General features: G+C 40.4%; 1 protein-coding gene across 1 annotated transcript in view; it reads right to left on the reverse strand.

Annotated features, from left to right (window-relative positions):
• Window positions 1-16,037, reverse strand: part of ptn (pleiotrophin) — a 55,432-nt gene extending 39,395 nt beyond the window's left edge. The window contains exon 1 of the mRNA XM_079656316.1: window positions 15,879-16,037. The gene's annotated coding sequence lies outside the window, so the exon portion shown is untranslated. The remainder of the gene's footprint in view (window positions 1-15,878) is intronic.
• Between the last annotated feature and the right edge of the window lie 3,621 nt (window positions 16,038-19,658).

Consider the following 19,658-nt stretch of genomic DNA (forward strand, 5'->3'; position numbering starts at 1 on the left):
CAGTCGCAGCTGTGTGTCTGTGTATTCAGCAGGATGTAGCATAATACAGTAGGTCCACTTTAAATGAATTATGTCAACGAATGTCCCGTAACTGTTTCAGGTTAGTTTGAACCAACAATATTAAGTTCAACCCAAATATTTCTTATTCAAGCTTAATATTATTGCTTTCAACTAACCTAATACAGTTCTGTAAAATCTGTTTAAATTCAATGTTTCAGTGTTTTCATTTTACAGATGTCATTTTGATCCTCAATGCACACAGGGAAACAAAGCCACACAAAGCAGATGTTTCTGTTTCCGGAGAGAAAGGATATTCTGCAGCGTGACGCCCCTCTGGTCTAAAGATCTATGCCAATTTTAAGCAGCCACTGCTCTTCAATTAATAGTGGAGAACTAAGCTTCAAGGTCAGCGGTTGGAAATGTAACTAGTCAACACAGTCTCACGGCATTTCGTGTTATAGTCACGAAATGTATCTATTGATTCGTGTTCACCAACATGATTTCCCTGTTTTTTTCCGTGTCACACAGAACGATTTTAAAAGCAATGTAAATAATAACAAATTAGAAGGAAAAAGAGATTTAAAAAAATACAGATTTCAGTATTCTGACACAGAACGAGTTTGAATTGAAGGTATTTATATTAGTATGTTTCGTGCCTGCACCAAATAATAACAAATTAGAAGGAAAAAAGATTTTAAAAAAGATTTCTGTATTCTGAGGCTCTTTGCCCCATTTCTTTTCCTCACGGACGGCAAAAAAACTCCGACATTATACTATTCAAAATAAAAGGGTTAGGGTTAGGCTTAGGGTAAGACATTGAGTAAGAAAACATTTTTATGAACCACACAGCTTCCGGTCTTCCAAGACCCGACTGGACAAAAAGACGTGGTGCAGGCACGAAACATACTACCAATAGAAATACATTGCTTTTATCGTTCTGTGTGACACGAAAGAAATGCAAGAATCGTGTTGGTGAACACAAATCAATAGATTAAATTAATTTCGTGACTATAACACGAAATGCCGTGAGACTGGGTTGAACTAGTGCCAAGCAGCTGTGGGTGCAGGATATGTGCTGCTCTCTGCAGTCAGAACATGACATAACCTACGTCATGTGGTGGATATTTTTATCCAAAATGCATTCAGCACAGCAGCGGCTGCCAGACAGACTGATTAAAAAGGTTTATGCATCAGGTTTGTGCTGGAAAAATGTCAACTAATGTGAGGCAGAACGATTCTATCACCACTATGTATAGCATTGTTATTCGTGGTGTATTTAAAGACGGAACATCTACTTGTATTTCTGTTTTATTATATAGACAGTGTTATGTATCGCCACATGCGTGTTGAAAGGGAAGACGTGACTGCCAAAGGATCCATTAATGTTCCTCTGCTGCTCTCACATTCCCCCTGCACTTTTCATCTCGCATCTTTAGAGAAGCCGTGGTGACAGTGGTGGCAACATTAGCTTGCAAGGCATGCTAAGCTCTGCTGTCACACGCTTGAGATGAGAAGTTTTGAATGTCTGGCATCGACGCAAGACAATAACTGAGAAAGCGTGGGCAGATCGTGTTTGCTCACTTTAGCAAAACAAATTGTGGCGGACAGTTTTGACAGCTTTTCCCGCCATTTTGAGGACATGGGATGTTGTGTTTACGCTATTAATGTCACATTCCCTGCATGGATACTGTAGACTATAATACAGTATGTGTGCTATATTTATGTACCCGGTGGTCTAATGTGCACACAATCTATGACTCAGAGGCTCTTCTGCGATCCTTTATGCCTTCTTGAAATAGGTGTCGGTCTTATATGGTCTCTGATGTAGAATAACAAAGATACAGAATGTTGTAAGCTCTTCAGTCCTGTTTGTTCCCTTGTAGCTTTTGTGGCAGTGGAACAAAGCTTGACTGCAGATTACGAAAGCCTCACAAAGGCAAACAGTTGTATATTTCCCTCCAGGCAGAGGCTCACCTCGCATCACACGGCAGCAGAGGAGAGAAATAGTTACAGTTCAACATCTCAGAGACGCACGTCACACATCCTCGACCAGTCAAGCCCCCACAAGCAATGCCCTACGAAAGCCTATTGATTTTAAAATAACAAAAATAATGTTTCTAGTGCCTGTGAGTCACAGCATTATCCGTCCAATTTCAGGGTTGATTGCCACAGAGCGAGTTTAGGCCCTTTAATCACTAACCTGTGTGATTTTTGTAGGAGGCAATCATAAGTGGTCATTTTCAACTATTTTCTCCCAAGGACATCTGTCAGTGACCCCTCAATTTGCCCCACATGTGTCCAACTTGTGTGCAGTACCTGCTATTTAGACACAAATCCAACAGACTGGCAGTTTCTCAGCTTGAGTTTGAACTGTTTGGTGGATTATTATTAATTCACACGCTGCTCCCAGGTGGACCGCCCGTAGAGAGGTGGGGGTTTTTAGGTGCATCGTTCGATAACAGCGTTTCTCTTTCTCTTTGATTGGGGGATTTGCCTCTCCCTGCAGTATTTCTTCCACGATCTGACACAGAAAGTTAGCCAGAGTTGGGGTAAGTTGTGTATTTCTCCCTTCCTTACAATATCTTCAAAATCTGTGGGTGAATAACGAACATTTCAGATTGATTTTTTTTTCTCATATGAAATAATGAATATTTACATCCCTCTTTTATAAAATAGTTTAAAATGTGAAATTGTGCAGAAAAAAAAATATGAATAAACTAAATTGTTAATTTCAATATAATTGTTCTTGATTAAAGTGAAAGATATATATCCATACAGTATGGTGAAAAAACGTTTCGCCTTTTTTGAGAGACACATTTATAGGTAAATGTGCATCATAAGTGATTTGGTGATTAGTCACTATTTTAGTTGTTGTCATTTTGTAGAGGAAAAAGCATCATTACTTCAAACCCTTAAAAAGAGGCTATAGAGTTACAGAGCTACAACTGCAAAGGGTCCAAAAATAAATCTCTGGTCGATTCCAAAAGCTGTTATCAATTTTAGATATCTTCAACACACCTTCCCTTTTGATCACTAAATCATTCTTCATTTCTTTTACAGCAGTATGTGGGTGTTTGAAAAAAGATTTCAGTGCTAAATGATGATTAGATTTCCCAGTCTCACTATAACTCTCCACGTGAACTTGAAAAAAGCTGCTTATTTCTGACGAATCAACCACGGAAATAATCAAACCTATTCAGTATTAAGTCCATTATTCTTTTTAATGTGTGATAGCAATAGGAATCAGGGGAATTTGTTTTCTGATGGTGATATTGGTTTTCTTTTGATTCAACTGTCAGTAGAGGGCTCTCATGATCCATCCATAATGGCCCTGACCTCTCGTCTGCACTCTATTGCATTGACTGTATTCAATGAAGCCCTCCATCAATGCTCTTTCATGGTAATATTGAATTGTGCTTTTCTTCCCTGCTCGCTGTGTTTTTCTACTTCAAACAGTGGTGGAGATGGCTTTAATGTTTACCTTAGTCCATTGTAAAACACTGTTTGTTTCTTTTGTTTGCTGCTGCTCGATGTCCCATTGATTTCCTCCCTGTGATTCTCCTGCTTACACACAACTATATCATATCCATGGCTCCCCCTCCTCCCTGTAACCTCCACTGGTGTTCAAAGCTTCTTCTTTTTTTGCTGTCATATTGAGTGGATGACCTCATCAGATACACACTGGCCTCTACTGGGTAAAATAAGTTATTGCCCGGGGAATGGGAAGCTGAAGAAGGATGCTTTTAGGGGTGAGATACCATCATTTCAAACGTTTTTTTGTAGATAGAAGATGGCAGCCACATTAAGGGGTTGTGTTCATGTTGATGGGTAGTTTCGGGGTATTCAGCAGCGGAGAAATGAGAAAGCCGAGTTTCTCCGCTACTCTATGTGAACCCTCACGTCTCCTCATCTCCCCGAAACACTTTTTTTGGCAGGCTTTGAATTACCTGCACCCCTTTCCTGCCTAAATTGTTCAAATATGTTCGAGGTTGATCAAACAGAAAGGCTTTCGCAGCGGACGGCCAACAGAGCTTTCCCCTGTGGGCTGTTGGGGATCAGACATGAAAACACGGAGAGAACAAAGGCTTGTCGGGACTGTTAAAGACGCCCGGACCGCAGCAGCACATCAAAATGCATTCGGTGAAACAGACATGAAATACCAGCCGACTGCAAGAACCACTCAAACATGTCAAAACTCTTCTGTCTCTCAGAGAAGAGGCTGAAATAGGAATATACTCCTAACTTATGAGATTTACTTACGTGATCTGAAATAATATATAATAAAATGACTATCACAATTAAGTGTTTGTGAAGTGCCCCTTAAAAAAGCATGACTTACAGAGAATATCTTTGGTGCAAAAAGAAAACACAACATATTTGAAAAATGTAGCGCTCCTAAACCTGCTGGGAACTAGAACAAGTTAAAACTGCACTGCCTAATATTAAAAATGGTATAAATCAGTCAAATTGCTATATCTAAGTTAAGAGGGGTAGCTTGAAGTGACGAAACGCACAGATAATTATCAGTAGTTACCGCCTAGGTTAAAAGAGTTCCCAATCTTTCTGTTTGTTCAAAGTTGCTTTATCGAGCATTGTTTCCTGCATCGTTTATTGAAACCTCCTGCCCAGTATTGAACAGCAAACCGTAAAAGTTTGCTTACTGGTTAACATAATGGAGCAATTAGCGGCTAAAGAGTAAGATGTGTCAGTTAAAAGAAAACAAAATATCTGAAGAGCATTTACCCCGAGGCTCGACTTCAAATTATTACTAATGTTGCTTTGTATCAGCTCGATGAACAGTTTGCAAGCACGTTAGCTAACAGGTGATAATATGTCAATGTTATGTTTACAGCTTGTTTTGCTGCCCCCAAGTGGTAAGCATTGTACCTTACGATTTTCTATGCCATAACCTAAACAAAAATTGAGTCGTATTAAGATGCAGAAGAATGACAGAAAATCTTCGACCGTAATCAATCTAGAAGGGGCTTCAACTCCTTGTTAAGACGGTGTTCTTATAAGATAGCTGTTGGAACCCATCTACAAGGAAAGCCTGCTATTTTAAACTTGTTTACTCCAGTTTCCAATGATAGTGTCACTCAGTTCCTGCTCTGCCAGGCTCTGTGCGACCCTCAATGAATCAAGCATAGCTGGCGACGCACTACATCCCAGTACCCAGTGACAGTCTTATTTCCAGCCATCAAGGAAGCAGGGGGAAAGTTATTTACTGAGAATGGTAGACAGAGGAAGATTGGACATCCCTGATCTGTCAAGGACATGGCTTTTGGCCGAATCAAATCCTTCACCTTTATTGCATTGTCTTTGGGGCCATTTGGCAAGAGGAGATGCAATTCGGAGGCTAACCTCGGCGCATTGCCTTCATCTAGCACTGTCTTCCACTGCTAAGTCTCCTGGAGAGAGATGAAGTCCAGTCTATAACCTGTAGAGTCTGGAAACACCCAAACAATTCTTCACATGCTTTGGCCTCGGCCTCTCAAGAGCTGATATAAAATCCACAGTTATTAAACCAACCATTATAAGCTGATATCTCGGTCTCGATCAAAAACGTCTTCTCTCTTTTTTTAAAGAGCAGCATAAAACACAAGCAATCATCTTTAAAACCTGTCTGATACCAGCTGCCTGAAAGTTATTGAACACCTGTTTTCCCAAAGAGGAATCTTTCCTTAACACCAAACTTAATAAACATATAAATAATATTTTTTTCTGCCATGTCCTTGACTTGAAAGGAGGAAAATAGAGGGGGAAAAGGTAATTGTCATGTAATTGGCTTCAAAGTCCCAGTGGGCCACAACAATGTGTCTTTTCGTGTGTGTTTGAGAGTTTTAAGCGGAGAGCAGTCACCGAGAAGGGCACGTGCAGCACCGCAGAGATTCATCGCCTGAGGTCCTCTGACGTCAGCTGGAGAGGCTGATGGGAATTCAATAGCCAGCATTCACACCACCTAATTTATTCCACAATAAAATCGGCTGTAGCTTGTTTGTCTGCAGCTCCATTGACGGTTCGGGCCGATGAACATCACGGAAGTTCACCACAGATTCTTTAGCCAAAGAAGTTTCTGTGGATCTCTTTTCACTTGTTTGTTAAGCTGCAAAAATGAGTGCAGAATAACAGAATAGCCCCTAAAAGCATCCATGAATTTGAAATACAGGTCATTAACTGTTATGTGCTGCAGTGGTGTTATAAAATAGGACATTGAACAATCCAATATCCAATAAGCCGCATATACTAATGAGTGTTGAAACATTTATTCCCTCTGATAATAAGGAAGGAAATGTTCCTGATTTTCACTCCTTTCACAATATGCTCATGTTCCGTCCAACCTCATTTACTTTTGTTTCTCACACACACAATGCCCTTTTTGTCCTCCTCACAAATCCATCTTATTCACCATCACCCTGCCTCGGCGGTACGCTATTTCATTCCATCAGGAACGCAAACCATCAGATTTTCAAATTGCCCGCTGCTGTCATTGTCTACATTCATCTGCACAAAACGCTTTATTTACCAAAACCATAAATGTGGCGATAGTATATGTGGCACAATTTACAAATAAATAAGGGAGCCCATTCTGCTGCATGGAGAGATCCAATCATTCCTGTTCAAAATGAAAAAACAACTCAGGGTTGCTGTGTGAATGCCAGCAGTGCCTCCATGAAACCGGCTGTGCTCAGCTCTGGGGGGGGGGGGGGGGGGGGTGAAGGACCGAGGGCTGGTAGGGGGCAGGGAGGTGAGGGGGGGTGGGTCTTGCCTACAGTCAAAGGCAAGGGCATCAAACATGACCTTTAAACTTGCCACTGAGCATTAGAGTCCTCGCGTACAAACACCATCATGATCTTTTACTATAATGTGTGTCGCACTAGCCTCTGCAGTTAACTTCACCCACTGTGAAAAGGAAATGTGACATTCAGTGGATTTGATGACTCCGTAATTAAGCCGGTTGTGTCTGCACAGAGCGTACAAAGTCGAAAGAACTACAGGAAAAGTTTCTATAATAAAGAGAGAAATGTAGTGTTACTGGCGCCTGTATGACAGCCTGTTTATAACTAACCGACCAATCTGTCATACAGACGGTTGACAATCAAATTAATAAACAGTAACAGATGCTCAAAACAAATGAATGCAAACCACAAATTGTGTGTCCACCAGGATCCCCATCCCCATTATCAAGAGCAGCTGAAAGATCTGATCTTATGCGTTAGATTTTGAGTTAATAGACCTTCAGGGAGCAGATGTGGGATCTGGTGCCTAATCTAGTGACGAATAAATGCCATGTTCTTAAAGAAATTGAACGCAGCACACTGATTTGGGAAGCTGGAAACAAAAGTTGAGTTTGAGAGGTTTGTTGGCATTACTTATCATGCTGCCATTCACGATTCACCTTTCCATCCAAATGTAATGGGTTTTTTCGAGAAAATTGGCTCAAAAATGTTTGAATGAACACTTGTTTCCATCGACCACCGTTAAGCGATTACCAGGAGTTGGTTCATGTAGATAAGCAGTAGTTGGAATACCTCATCAAGTGTTATTTCAAGATTTGGTCAATTTCTCTGCATCAAAAAAGTTGGAATAACTACATTTGATGCCTCCTATCGACTATGAAGCCAAACAATAAGGAACTAAATGTGCAAATTGTTGGGGGTGTACCTAATTGCAACATTCATGTCCAGGGAGTGGGCCTCATCGTAAGCCCCTCCATCTTTGTAAAGCGTAAAGGCTAATAAAAACACCGCAGGGTACATGTGATTCAGACGAGAAACATGAATTCATTAAAAATCACAAATGCCATCTTAGGTGGGAAGTAGCAGTGAAATGTCTTAATGTATCAGAGTTACTCATGCTCCATTAATTACATAACTGTGTCATCTCCCCATGAATATTTGCATTTAAAGGTAGTTAAAGACACTTACATTTGCCGATATCTGCAACATTTTAATGGGAGAGATCTGTCGAAGCCTCCATTGTATACATTTCATAGTGATTTTGGTGATAAACTATCAGGAATAGAAGGCAGCAGACAGGGGGGTGAAGAGAGGACGTCTCAAGGGTGGACGGACGCCCCTTCCACCAGACATCTGGAGTAGAGGGCGTCAATCTCAAAGCTCATAAAATCTGAATTCACATTGTGTTTTTTGACTTTCCCAGACTTGCTCTGTACTGTCCTTGTCATGTAGAGAACAGCATGTGAATTGTTGCCTTACTAGCCCTGCTAACATTTCTAAACTCCAGCGGAGACAGAGGGCATGGCCACAGCCTCGGCCCGGTGTTTGTGGTCAGAAGGAATGTGATCTCGGGGTGAGAAAAAAGAGGACAAGTAATAATGAGACATCCCCCCTCTGCTGGTTGTTTGTTTGGACAGACCGGCTGTCTCACAGCACAAGCTGCGGATGGAATACTAATGGATATGACTAATGATTCTCTCGCCTCTCTCCCTTTTCCCCAATTCCTTCCCACTCTAATCTCACTTCTCCTTTCCCTTCCATGTGAAGGAAACTTTTAACTCTAACGTCAGAGCTCCGAAATGCATTATTCAGTTCCGACTGAAGGGACAGCTGTGACATGCACGCACATTTGACGGTATTTAGGGCAAGTAAAAAGTGCCTGAAGAACGTTTTCCCCCTCGGAGCTTTGTTGAAAACACCCTCATCCTCACTGATCCTGGTGTCTAATTACTTACTGGTGGGTTGACATTAAACCATCCTTGGTGTTTGCACCCATGAAGTGGGCCTATATCTAATCCACTGCCTATCAATCTTAGGTGTTTAACTTTCAGAATCATATTTTCTTCCAGATTGTGCTGCCTCAAGGGAGGATGACGTCCCAGAATTGCAGAAACTCTCCACCGGGGCAGATTAAAACCTGCTGAGATTTAACCAGGGATTAGATGCCCCCTTTGGCGGTAGGAGGCTTTAGAAACAGTTTTAAAATTATTTTGGTTTTAAATATTGAGATGTGGTCCTTAAAGCAGCCTGGTAACCATAGTTTGGCCTAATACAAACATCTACAAGAAGCAAAACATGGAGTTTTTCTACCCAAAACTATCATTTCCGTGCCTCCACTGAAGAGAGTATTGTTGGAGGAATTGGATCTCTCTTTCAGGTGATCACCATGCTTAAAAACACAATTACATTTTACAATGAACTATTCAAACCATTCCAATCAGAGAAGTTTTCATTCCTGCGCAACATTACCATTAGCAATCCAATTAGCAATGGGATTGGAATGGAGACACTAAGTGGCAGACGGTGTCCCACAGCGATGCTCACGATCAATTTAACTTTCCATTCAAGATCACTGGCCACATCACAACAAACCCCTGCATCTCTGTGATTGAGAGCGACCTCCTACCACATGTCTCTGAATGCTTTTTCCCCTCCCTTCCTCACCTACACACCGTTTACTCCTGCTAAGAATCAAATACTCTCTGTAGAAATGATTATAATACCGCTAATAACTCCACTGGTCGGGTCGAATCCACTCCCGGCTACAAAGCAGCCTAAGAAGTGGCTCTGAATAAAAGGAGATTGCATTGATTGAGCAAATAGATTTCAGCATTTAGGTGGAGCTTTGCCAGCATATTGGTTGCATGTTATTTAATCGTCCCCTTGGGGTTCAGCAAGGCTCTGCATTGGGGAGAAAGTTTTCCGAGTCGATTAGGCGTCTTACTTTTATTACTAATGCACCTGTAATTATCAACAAAGGGACTAATGAAGGAATAGTCAGATGGTCAATATTGAAAAAATACCATTTCTGTAAGTAGCTAACACTGCATTTAAATCAATCTTTATTGGTAAATGCAACTCAAGTTTATCCAACTGTCCTCCATTTAGTTTTCTATCTGATGACATGGTTCGTGAGTGAGATAAGATTGTACCTCAGTTCATTATAGAAATACAAACACTCCCCACTCCCCTGTGCTTCACACTCTTAGGCCTGTTCACACACACACACACACACACACACACACACACACACACACACACACACACACACACACACACACACACACACACACACACACACACACACACACACACACACACGCACGCACACGCACACGCACGCAGACACACACACACACACACACACACACACACACACACTAGGGGTGGGGGAGCACCCTTAGGACCTGTATTCCCCGTATGACATTTGCTGAAGATATCCAACTACAGTATCTCTGTCCAAAGACTACATCTTGTACACTGCAGGAACTGTTTAAGCTGCTTATGAGATCAGACAAAAGCTAATGCGAAAATCTACACGCTCCTTATTAACTCCTTATCTACATATCAAATATGCAGCCTTATTGGTTGTATTTGCAAGCAGCTTATTACAGCCCATCTTTATGTTTATCGATAGGTGGCGATCTTTAGTGACGTACATTGTGATGGGAGTAGGAATTATGGTGATTTGACAGGCTAATAAACACAGGAGACCACTGTTTGGGTCCAAACCAAAAGTCAACTTGTGAGCTTAGGTTTGTAACCCTAATTAACCAAATGCAAACCCAACTGCCATATATATTCACACAAAACCACTATATATCTTCCCAGCGCCAAGCAGCACAAAGACAGATTTAGCGACACTTATTATATGATCAAGATCTATTTCCTGTTTTATTTTGAAAAGTGTACTCCCTATGTCATGTCTGCTTTGACTTCCTGTCTGTGTGTTTTCCCTCCTGTTTGATTACCTGATTGTGTTCCCCTGGTGCCTTTGTCTTTTGCCTTTCCTCCCCAGCTGTTTCTTGTCCCTGATTAGTCTTGCCTGTGATTAAATCCTGGTTTTCTGTCGTCAGATCTCTTTTTGTCATTTAAGGAACAGTTCTGTTCAGTTTGTTTTTTGCCTTCTTTTGTTTTCTGCCATCGATGTTTGTGTCCTAAATTTGGATCCACGCTGATCTTCTGGACAAAAACAAGGTCATTTTCTGTTGTTTTGCTCTCAAGTGTCCAAAAACCCTAATCCTAAAACATTTTGTTGTCGACCATTCCAATCAAAACAATACAGTTGCAAGTCAAATGTTTCCCAACCCACATTAGCATAGATAGATAGATAGATAGATAGATAGATAGATACTTTATTCATCCCAAATGACATGCATATATATATATATATATATATATATATATATATATATATATATATATTTATAGAAATATTATACATAAACAAATAGACCTTGGGTAATATATACATTACACATGTGAAGCTTAGACAAACAAACATAACAAACAGGATCAGTAATGTAATGAGAGTGAAAGAACAAATACAATATACCGCCATGCGTGTCAAAGTCAAAGAATGTCAAATTCAATACGAGCACAATCCATCTCCTTAGACATTAGAGCCATAAAACAGAACTGAAGTACATCATAGGTACAGACTGTGCCTTGAACACATCAAACATAAAGCGCCCTCCCACGCTGTTTGAAGGCATTGGAAACAAACTCAGCTAGATCCCTGTGAACAGGTACTGAAGTCTACAGTCATCAGACAGAAAACAAATCATTCTGCAGACATGTAAAGGTAGAGCCTGTATCAAAGAGTCAGATTTAATAGACCATAAAACCAAAAAGTGCATTTCATTTACGTCTCCACGCACCACAGGTGTCACTTTCTTTTCTGCTCCTGGGTTTGGGTTTTCCACCACAAGAGACAAGATATCCATTGGGCACAGTTGCATTTATACATGCATATGTTTGACATACCATTTCTGGTATGAAATCTAGTTGGCAGAGTTTTACTTATTTTTTGTGTAATCCACCTGTAAATAATAATAATTTCAATTTATATAGCGCCTTTCACAAAACCCAAGGTTGCTTTACAATGGGAAGTAACAAAACAAAACAAAAAAATAATAATAGTCATACAGATACATGAAATAAATAAATGTCAGTCTACATCCATTTTTGTTGCATAATGATTTTCATTACATTATAATTCATTCAGCAGACGCTTTTAAGTGCAATCAACTACGAGGATACACATTTAGAAAGAATCCTGCAGGTGCAATAGCTTCAAATAAGCCAAACTTTTATAATTGCTACATACAGGCAATCCAGTTTGAATTTAGATTGAGACCGCTTCCTTTACAAGTATGTCATAACATAGGAAATCTGTGGGTGCTTTTTGTAATTATTAGTATTTAAACTGTTATTGTCATTATATATAATTCATTATCATTAAATGCTCCCCAAAAAGAGAAATCCTGGACAAACAAATGAATGAAAAATGTGTCTTTAAGACAACAATATTTTAGTTTTTTGGTGGAAAAGAGGGATTACATTTCAACACCCATAAACTTCAGGGTTTTGTTTAAACTGGTAACAGGGGCGCTGCGCCCTCTTACTTTCGGCGTGCGCCCTCATACCAAAATGCATATTCTCCCCGTTAAATTTGTAACTGATGCCAGAAAACATTATTTCTGTTCGTCAAAACTGTATAATTACTCAAAGAAATTTGAAGATCGTGTCAAATAGAGCGTCAGACGCCATAAACAGCTTTGTTTTTACGGAGCTCCGACGTGGTGTTGTTGTTTACGTCTGTGGCGCCATCTCGTATGGGCGAAGATCAAAGCCCTCGTACCATATTTTTCTAGAAAAACCCCTGAACATGTTTTGAAAGTTTTTAGTTATGTCTGTAGAAAATGAGCTAAATCTCTGATACTTATGTTCGAGTAAATTTCAATTTGTAGCAGACCACACTATAACCAAACACATCCAATTAAATGTTAGAGTCCAATCTTACATTACTGTACGTTTACTTTTACAGTAGGTAGAAAACTGTATTAGTCACCTTCTAGGCCTGGGGACAGTTTGTGTGTGTGTTTGTGTGTGTGTGGGTGACTGTGTGACTCATTTGGACACTAATGAGCTGACTGATTACAGGGGAAGGCCTCGGGTTATCATTAGCTCTCTGAGGATCAAACACCAGATCAAGCCAACAGCAGAGCAGAGAGATGCAGCCCACAATCTGATATTAGTTTTTTCGAAAAGGAAGAAAAGCTGAGGAAGGAAAGAGATTAGCACTTTTCTTTAGAGGGCAAAACAAGACGTTGGCGGTATGTTATTGATCAAAATGCCATTGAGGGATTCACAACATGCCAAACACAAACCCTGTCCCATGTTTTTAAATTCCTCAACAAAAGGCAATTAGTAGCCCTGTCAATGCACTTCCTCCAGACAATTGGGACCAACCTCAGACAAGAGGAACAATCTCTCATCACCGGCTTAGAGGCTTTTGAAGACAGATCAGATTGTCTCTTCTCTGCCTGTAATGAGATAGCTGCTTGCTTGATGTCTCCATGTGTACGTTTCCACACTTTACCCCAACAGACTGCGCATGGCAACAGCTGAATAAAAGACACGGGGAGAGTTCAGTGGCAATCTTGGGGTTTTTCCTAGAGGTCTGAGCAGCAGCTAAAGCTAACAGTAGTTGTGTGGTTCTGGCCATTATTTTTACTAGTTAGACTATATTGTACTTCCTGAATTGAGTCGACGGATGATTTGGAAAGTTTGTAATCAAGGCAGTAATTGACTTAAAACTGACACTGAAGGCATTCAAGGTGGTTATGAACTTTCATGAGAAAACTGTACGCATACAACAACGACAAATACATTAGATCAGAGTTTAACTAGAAAGTCAGTCGGTAAACTTTATTAGAATCAAAGGACAGTCATTAGTTAACATTTCCTTTTCAAATAAATGTGGCTAACCAGGGAGAACCCTAAAGGAGAACGCTAGAACGTTTTTCTGCATCAAATTCAGTTTACTTGTCATCTGAAATAACTCTTACATTTGATTAATACTGGAGGGACTACAATGTGAGAACGTAGTAGTACACATTACAAACTGGCGCTTCTGAGTTGGATTGTGGGAAATGTAGGATCAAGTGAGCTTGGCCTATACTGAGGATCAGGATCTCTGTTTCTTCTGCTTTAATAGTGACCATTTTTTGAAAGTAATCTGTGTGCTAAAACCTGGATGATTGTTTCTGTCTGACTTTGCTAAGCCCTTTTAACAAAGTTAGTAAATCTCAGTAAGAACTTCAAAAGGGAATGGTTGCCACAACTAGTTAATTAAAATCTCAGTTGATTTTTTTGTTTACCCACTTGGATGTTTTTGTGATATGACGCCTACAACTTGATGTAATGAAGGATGTTTCCTCGACAGGCCTCTCTCCTGGCATCTCTCCCCTCCTCCTTTCTTCTATTCCTCTCTTTATCCCTCCTCCCTTTCTTTGGAGGCCCTCCGGACCCCATCAAGGCTCATTCTGTTCATCCCGCATGTGAGGGGTCAGTGCGTACCCCACAAGAATAAACCAGCCACTCAATGTGAGGATCTTTGTGTATGTCCTCATCCCCCTACCCTCTCTTTCTCTCTCACCCACTTGCTTGTGCCCTATAGATGAGAATTGGCTCCATTCACCGCTCTTCCCTCCCCCCTGGAGCGGACTTCTCAGGGCCCTAACAGCGCATTTCTATGCCTTATTGCTCCGGCTCCTCCATGGAGAGCAGTCTCGTCAAAGCATTTGTGTAGACACAGAAGGAAATGAACTGGCTTTGTGCTTGGTCTTGACATATAGGCACGATCACGTGGTGAAGTTTGTGGGGCAAGCATTTAACTAGAGAAAAGGGTGGAATGTGTAAAATGTCTCTTAAAGGCCTCCAAGTGGCCATCTTGGAAGTAAAATGTCAGGAGTTATTTAGCAATGAAGCGGTTTTATGAGTTTGGCCCTCCTGGCTGTTGTCCAGCTTAATCCACATTGTGTTCTGACTTCCTACCGACTCAAAGCTGGTTTCTCAAGCTCATCTCCACCTCGTGTTTAATCTCCCCCAGCTCTTTTATTAGGACCACACCATGTGTTGATTCTAAAGAAATGAAGCGGACACCTCATTTCGAGCAAGAATGAGCCGGAGAGAGCTTTTGTCCACAGCAGGAATGCCCATAAGACAGAGAGGAACACTGTTTGGTCTGACTCGGGTTGCTATACCAGTGCTGAAGAAAGCCATGGCAACGCAAGCAGAAGGTCTGCCGGACCACATCGCGCTGCTACAATACGCCCGCTCCGGGTTTGTCATTCCAGTCAGGCCTGACCCAAATTACCACATCCTCGGCAAAAGTGGCCTACTTCAACCAGCACCCATGCACAGACATGCTTAATTGGGCTTGCATATATTTGACTGATAGCGATAATAAACAAAACATATGGATGTTTGAAGTCTAATCACTGAGGAGTCTGCCCTGTTACTGATTTAATACCACAGTCCATAGCCCATGGCTGCTGGATTATTGTGACTTTCCAATTGTTTACCCAATATGTCTACAAGCCACTTTCCCATCTGCAGTTATACATCTCAGTATTTTAAGCTTAATAGTCTTTTATGTTTTCATATGTTTATTATCTCTTATCAACAGCCTCGGGGAAAAATCTGCTCCAAATGGGAAGAGCAACAAAGTGATTAAGACCATGTCTACAGAAGCGTTTTGGTAAAATATTAAAGAGTAAACTGAACAGACGAACATTTCTGAAAAATACAGAAATGCAAAAACACTTTTAACACTAGAGGTTCTTAACTGGGTTTCTTTTGCAACTTACTCCAAACTTATTTTATTGCACCATTTGAAAACAACAGGGGGGTTGATACTGGCAGTCATATAAATCTCATCCCCAACATAGGCACAGATAGACACGCTAAGAACACACTCCAAAACTGGCCTTCATACCATCTGTACTGCCGAGTCTTTCTGCACAGAATACAGTTGAACTTGAATGTGTTCTGCTCTAGAAAACCAGCTCACCATCACCTACCCACAAAAGCTATGAATCTGTTAGTGTTCCACCAGAAAATAAATCCACTTACTTTATTTTGGAGGTCTGGTAGTTGTATATCAAAGCTTGAAGAAGTATTTTCACTAGTCTCTTTTCATCTGCACCTCTACCCTGCTGCCCTGTCTCTGCAATACTATTTCTCTTTGTGGGCTGAGCATGCAATAGCTGTGTAGTGTTTTTTTTCTTTTTTGTGTGTGTGTGTTGCATGGGGTGAGGGGAGGGTGGTGGGTTGGGTGTTGAATGCCGGGTTTCCTGACTCGTGATCAGGAGCTCATTACCCCCAAGGTCACTCCAGGGACGCCCTGCCTGGCACTCACTGAGACACCAGAGAGAAGATGTGAGATTGCAGATGAGAGTGTGAGAGAAAGAGAAAGGGAGAGCAGCTAAGAGCCTGGGAGATCCGCTGGGACGAGGAGGAAGAGCAGCGAGAGAAAAAAAGAGACACATAGATACATATAACAGAACGAAAAGGGAGACGGTTGAAAGACAACGATCCAAATGCAAACAAGGAGGCTAATATTCAGGAGTAGCGAGCAAACACAACAACACAATGTGGCTGTAGGAGCCTTGGATGAGCCCACAGTGTGAAGCCCAGCCAAACCACACAGAGTTATATAAAATATCTTGTTGATCCATGGAGAAGTGAGTCCAACCACAGCAATCAATAGAATATTGACCATCACCAGCCGGGCTCTGCATTTGTTTTTCAGCTTTTTCTATTGGCCAGTATTGCAAAAAACTTTATATGTGCGTATTTTGCGGTTGTCACGCTATAGATAGTTTTTTTCCCTCAGGTCTGTCAAATAAGATTAATGAACCTGTCTTCTTTGACGAATAGATTCATCATTTGGTTAAGGAATGTGACAAAAAAAAGTGATAAATATGCTTTGAAGAGCCCGAGGTAAATACTTCAAACAGGTGTTTTGTCATAAACCAAAGTATTGGAAGTTAATATCTTGACCCCAAGCTATGTTATTGACGAATAGTTAGGTATCCCTCAAATGTATTACAATTCCTCCTAAGGGGGACGTCAATGTTATGGCAATTCATCTTAGCAATAGTTGAGACACTGGCGTCGAAAAAAGTGAAAACTTTGATTTACTGATGTTGCTATGGAAAAAGTCTGATAATTCCTTTAATTGATGTCTCTATATCTCAAGATATAAAGATGAATCCTCTGGAGACCATGACTATCTCTATACAATTTCATGGCAGTCCATCAGAACAACAGTTATATCTGTCTAGACCGAAGTGGTAAACCAATTCATAACCACGACTAATGCGTGGTTAGGCAAGGATTGGAGCGGTTTCAAGGAACCTTAGCAATGTAATCAGTAATGTAACAAATGTATTAGCTGATGAGTATTTGGAAAATAATGTTTTTTAATAAGTAATTAGTTATAGTAACATGCCCAACACTGATTTTCTGTTGACTAATCAATCACTGTGCAGATCATTTCAATCCTAAACAAAACACCAGTTCATTATATTAGAGTGACACTATCTGTGAAAAATAAGGCCCTTTTTAATCTTCAAATTAAATTGTAGATAACTGAACCTCATCTAGTGCAATCTGTCAGTTAATATATGTATTTCTGTCCTCTTAGATCTATTTCAGCTCTCATTGGTGGCCAGATTCGTGGCATTGTTGTAATAAGTTGTAGATACTCTTATGTTGTTGAGAGGCAGATGGCTGGAGATGACCCTGTAGAGCAGTCCCAGCACTCTGCCACAGCTGGATTGACAGATTACAGCACACAGGATCAATAAAGTGTACCATTAGTCCTGTCCACAAAGCCCTGTGTACAATACTGATGTCAGACTGCCTCTGTAAACTCTGTGTAGTCCACACACAGAGAAATGGCTGTATATTTCACTTTATATGGCTGTCTTTTCTTTGGCTTGCGGTATTGATTGAGTGGCTGGCACAGATTCATTCGGCACTAGAGGAAATGTACCCCCTAGTGCCAAAGCAGCAGCCTTTACTCTCATAATTATCAAATAACCCATTTTCATGCCAGTGACCTTTGTTAAGGTGATACTCTCAGCTATTCACAATGTGATTATATTGCACCATTTGATTAATTTAATGGTCATTCACAGGTGGAAGCATATTCTATAACCATTAAACATTGTGATGAAGATTCAGCATTATTAATTCAAAAGGAGGGATCACCAATGGTCAACTTTGTCATTAAAACTTATACAGGAAACTACCATTGAAGTTGAGTCTTGGCTCCTTTCCAATAAGTGTACAATCCTCATGGGCAAAGTTAAGTCTTTATTAGCAAAGATCTGACTATTACATTTACACACAGTTTCAGTTTCCTCTCAAAAACGGCTTAAGAGGTGAGAAAACCTTATTTTTGCACTTTCGATTTAGTGGTTTATTATATTATATTGCCTTAGTTGAGGACATTTGACCAGTTGCGAGTCAAATAAAAAACAGGGCACCTTAAGGAGTTCTCCACTATGTCGGGGTTACAAAGTTCACTCTTGACCTTTGGTAACAGCCCTTGAGAAGACAATCTCACAAATAAGTTTTTGATAATGGTCGCTGTTGAAGTTTGTCTCGGTTGGATAACACTTTCAAAAAAAAAAAAGATTTAGCTTCTTTCGATTCATATTTTATTATAACTTATATTTATGAATTGTGGCAATGCATGGACTGGCTGTCTTCTTTACCTTCATATTGTGATTTCATCATGTCAAAATGGAGATATCAACATTTACGCAGCAGTCAGTGCCCTCATATTTGGAGGCAGGTCCACATTTAAAGTCTAAAAATCAGCTTTTCACTACCACCCTGCAACTTGTTTCAGGCTGAAAATGATGACAGTGAAATTAAGAGGTAAAGGGTGAACACCATGTAATAATTCAAGAGACCACAGCTCAGTCACAAGTATTCAAATCTAAAATTCAAAAAGGAGAGTGAGTGGTGTGCCTCAAACACCTTTTGCCTAGCGACTGAGAGCTTTTTTGAAGGTCATTAAAGAGATGGTGGTTTGAGACATTTTTGAAATTGCCGAGCAATGGTCCAGCAGCAAAATAATAGATGAGTTGGTAAGGAGCAGAAACAAAGGCATTGATTTTTAGACAAGCAGCAGCAGTTAACCTAAGTTGAGAATTAAAGGATTATTTTAGTGCTCAAATCAAAAAGCAATATCATTTCAGAAATTCTGCAAATGGGGAATAAACTCTTACCGATCTCAAATGTTCTAACCACCTAATGCACAACCCTTCTTTTGAAATATGCACCCAAGTCCTTTGTTCTTTAATGGTGCCCAACCCCGTTTGTGAGCTGGAGCTGCAAACACTGTAGTTCCACATGTTCAGCATCATGTTGCACGGTTGGGGATTTTAGCATCATCCCCACTGATAGCCAGTAATTAGTATGACTCATACCCCCCGCTGATAACAATATACCATTTCACCGCTGCCTTCTCATATTCAACTCATTAATAATACATTCCATCCATTTGCACCCCCCTTCAGACCTCCCCTAAGTGTACTATGCGATATCCTTTAGTGCCATCCACCATGAGCTTCTCCAATGATATCATTTCCTTCATTTGATTAAAATGAGGTATGAGAAAATAAATGATGGACAGAAGATGGCCAAGATTTTATTTTCCCTCTAGTTTAAACAGATATGAAGGAGTGAAATATCAGAATCAGAATACCTTTATTAGTCCCACAGAGGGGAAATGTACATTGTTACAGCAGAAAAGAGCCAAAGACAGCTTAATGTTACCTAAGCATGCATATAAAAATACACACCTTGTAACAGTTCTGAGGATTTAGCAGCCAC

The sequence above is a fragment of the Notothenia rossii genome (assembly GCF_949606895.1).
Source record: "Notothenia rossii genome assembly, chromosome: 10".
NCBI classification, from domain to species: domain Eukaryota; kingdom Metazoa; phylum Chordata; class Actinopteri; order Perciformes; family Nototheniidae; genus Notothenia; species Notothenia rossii.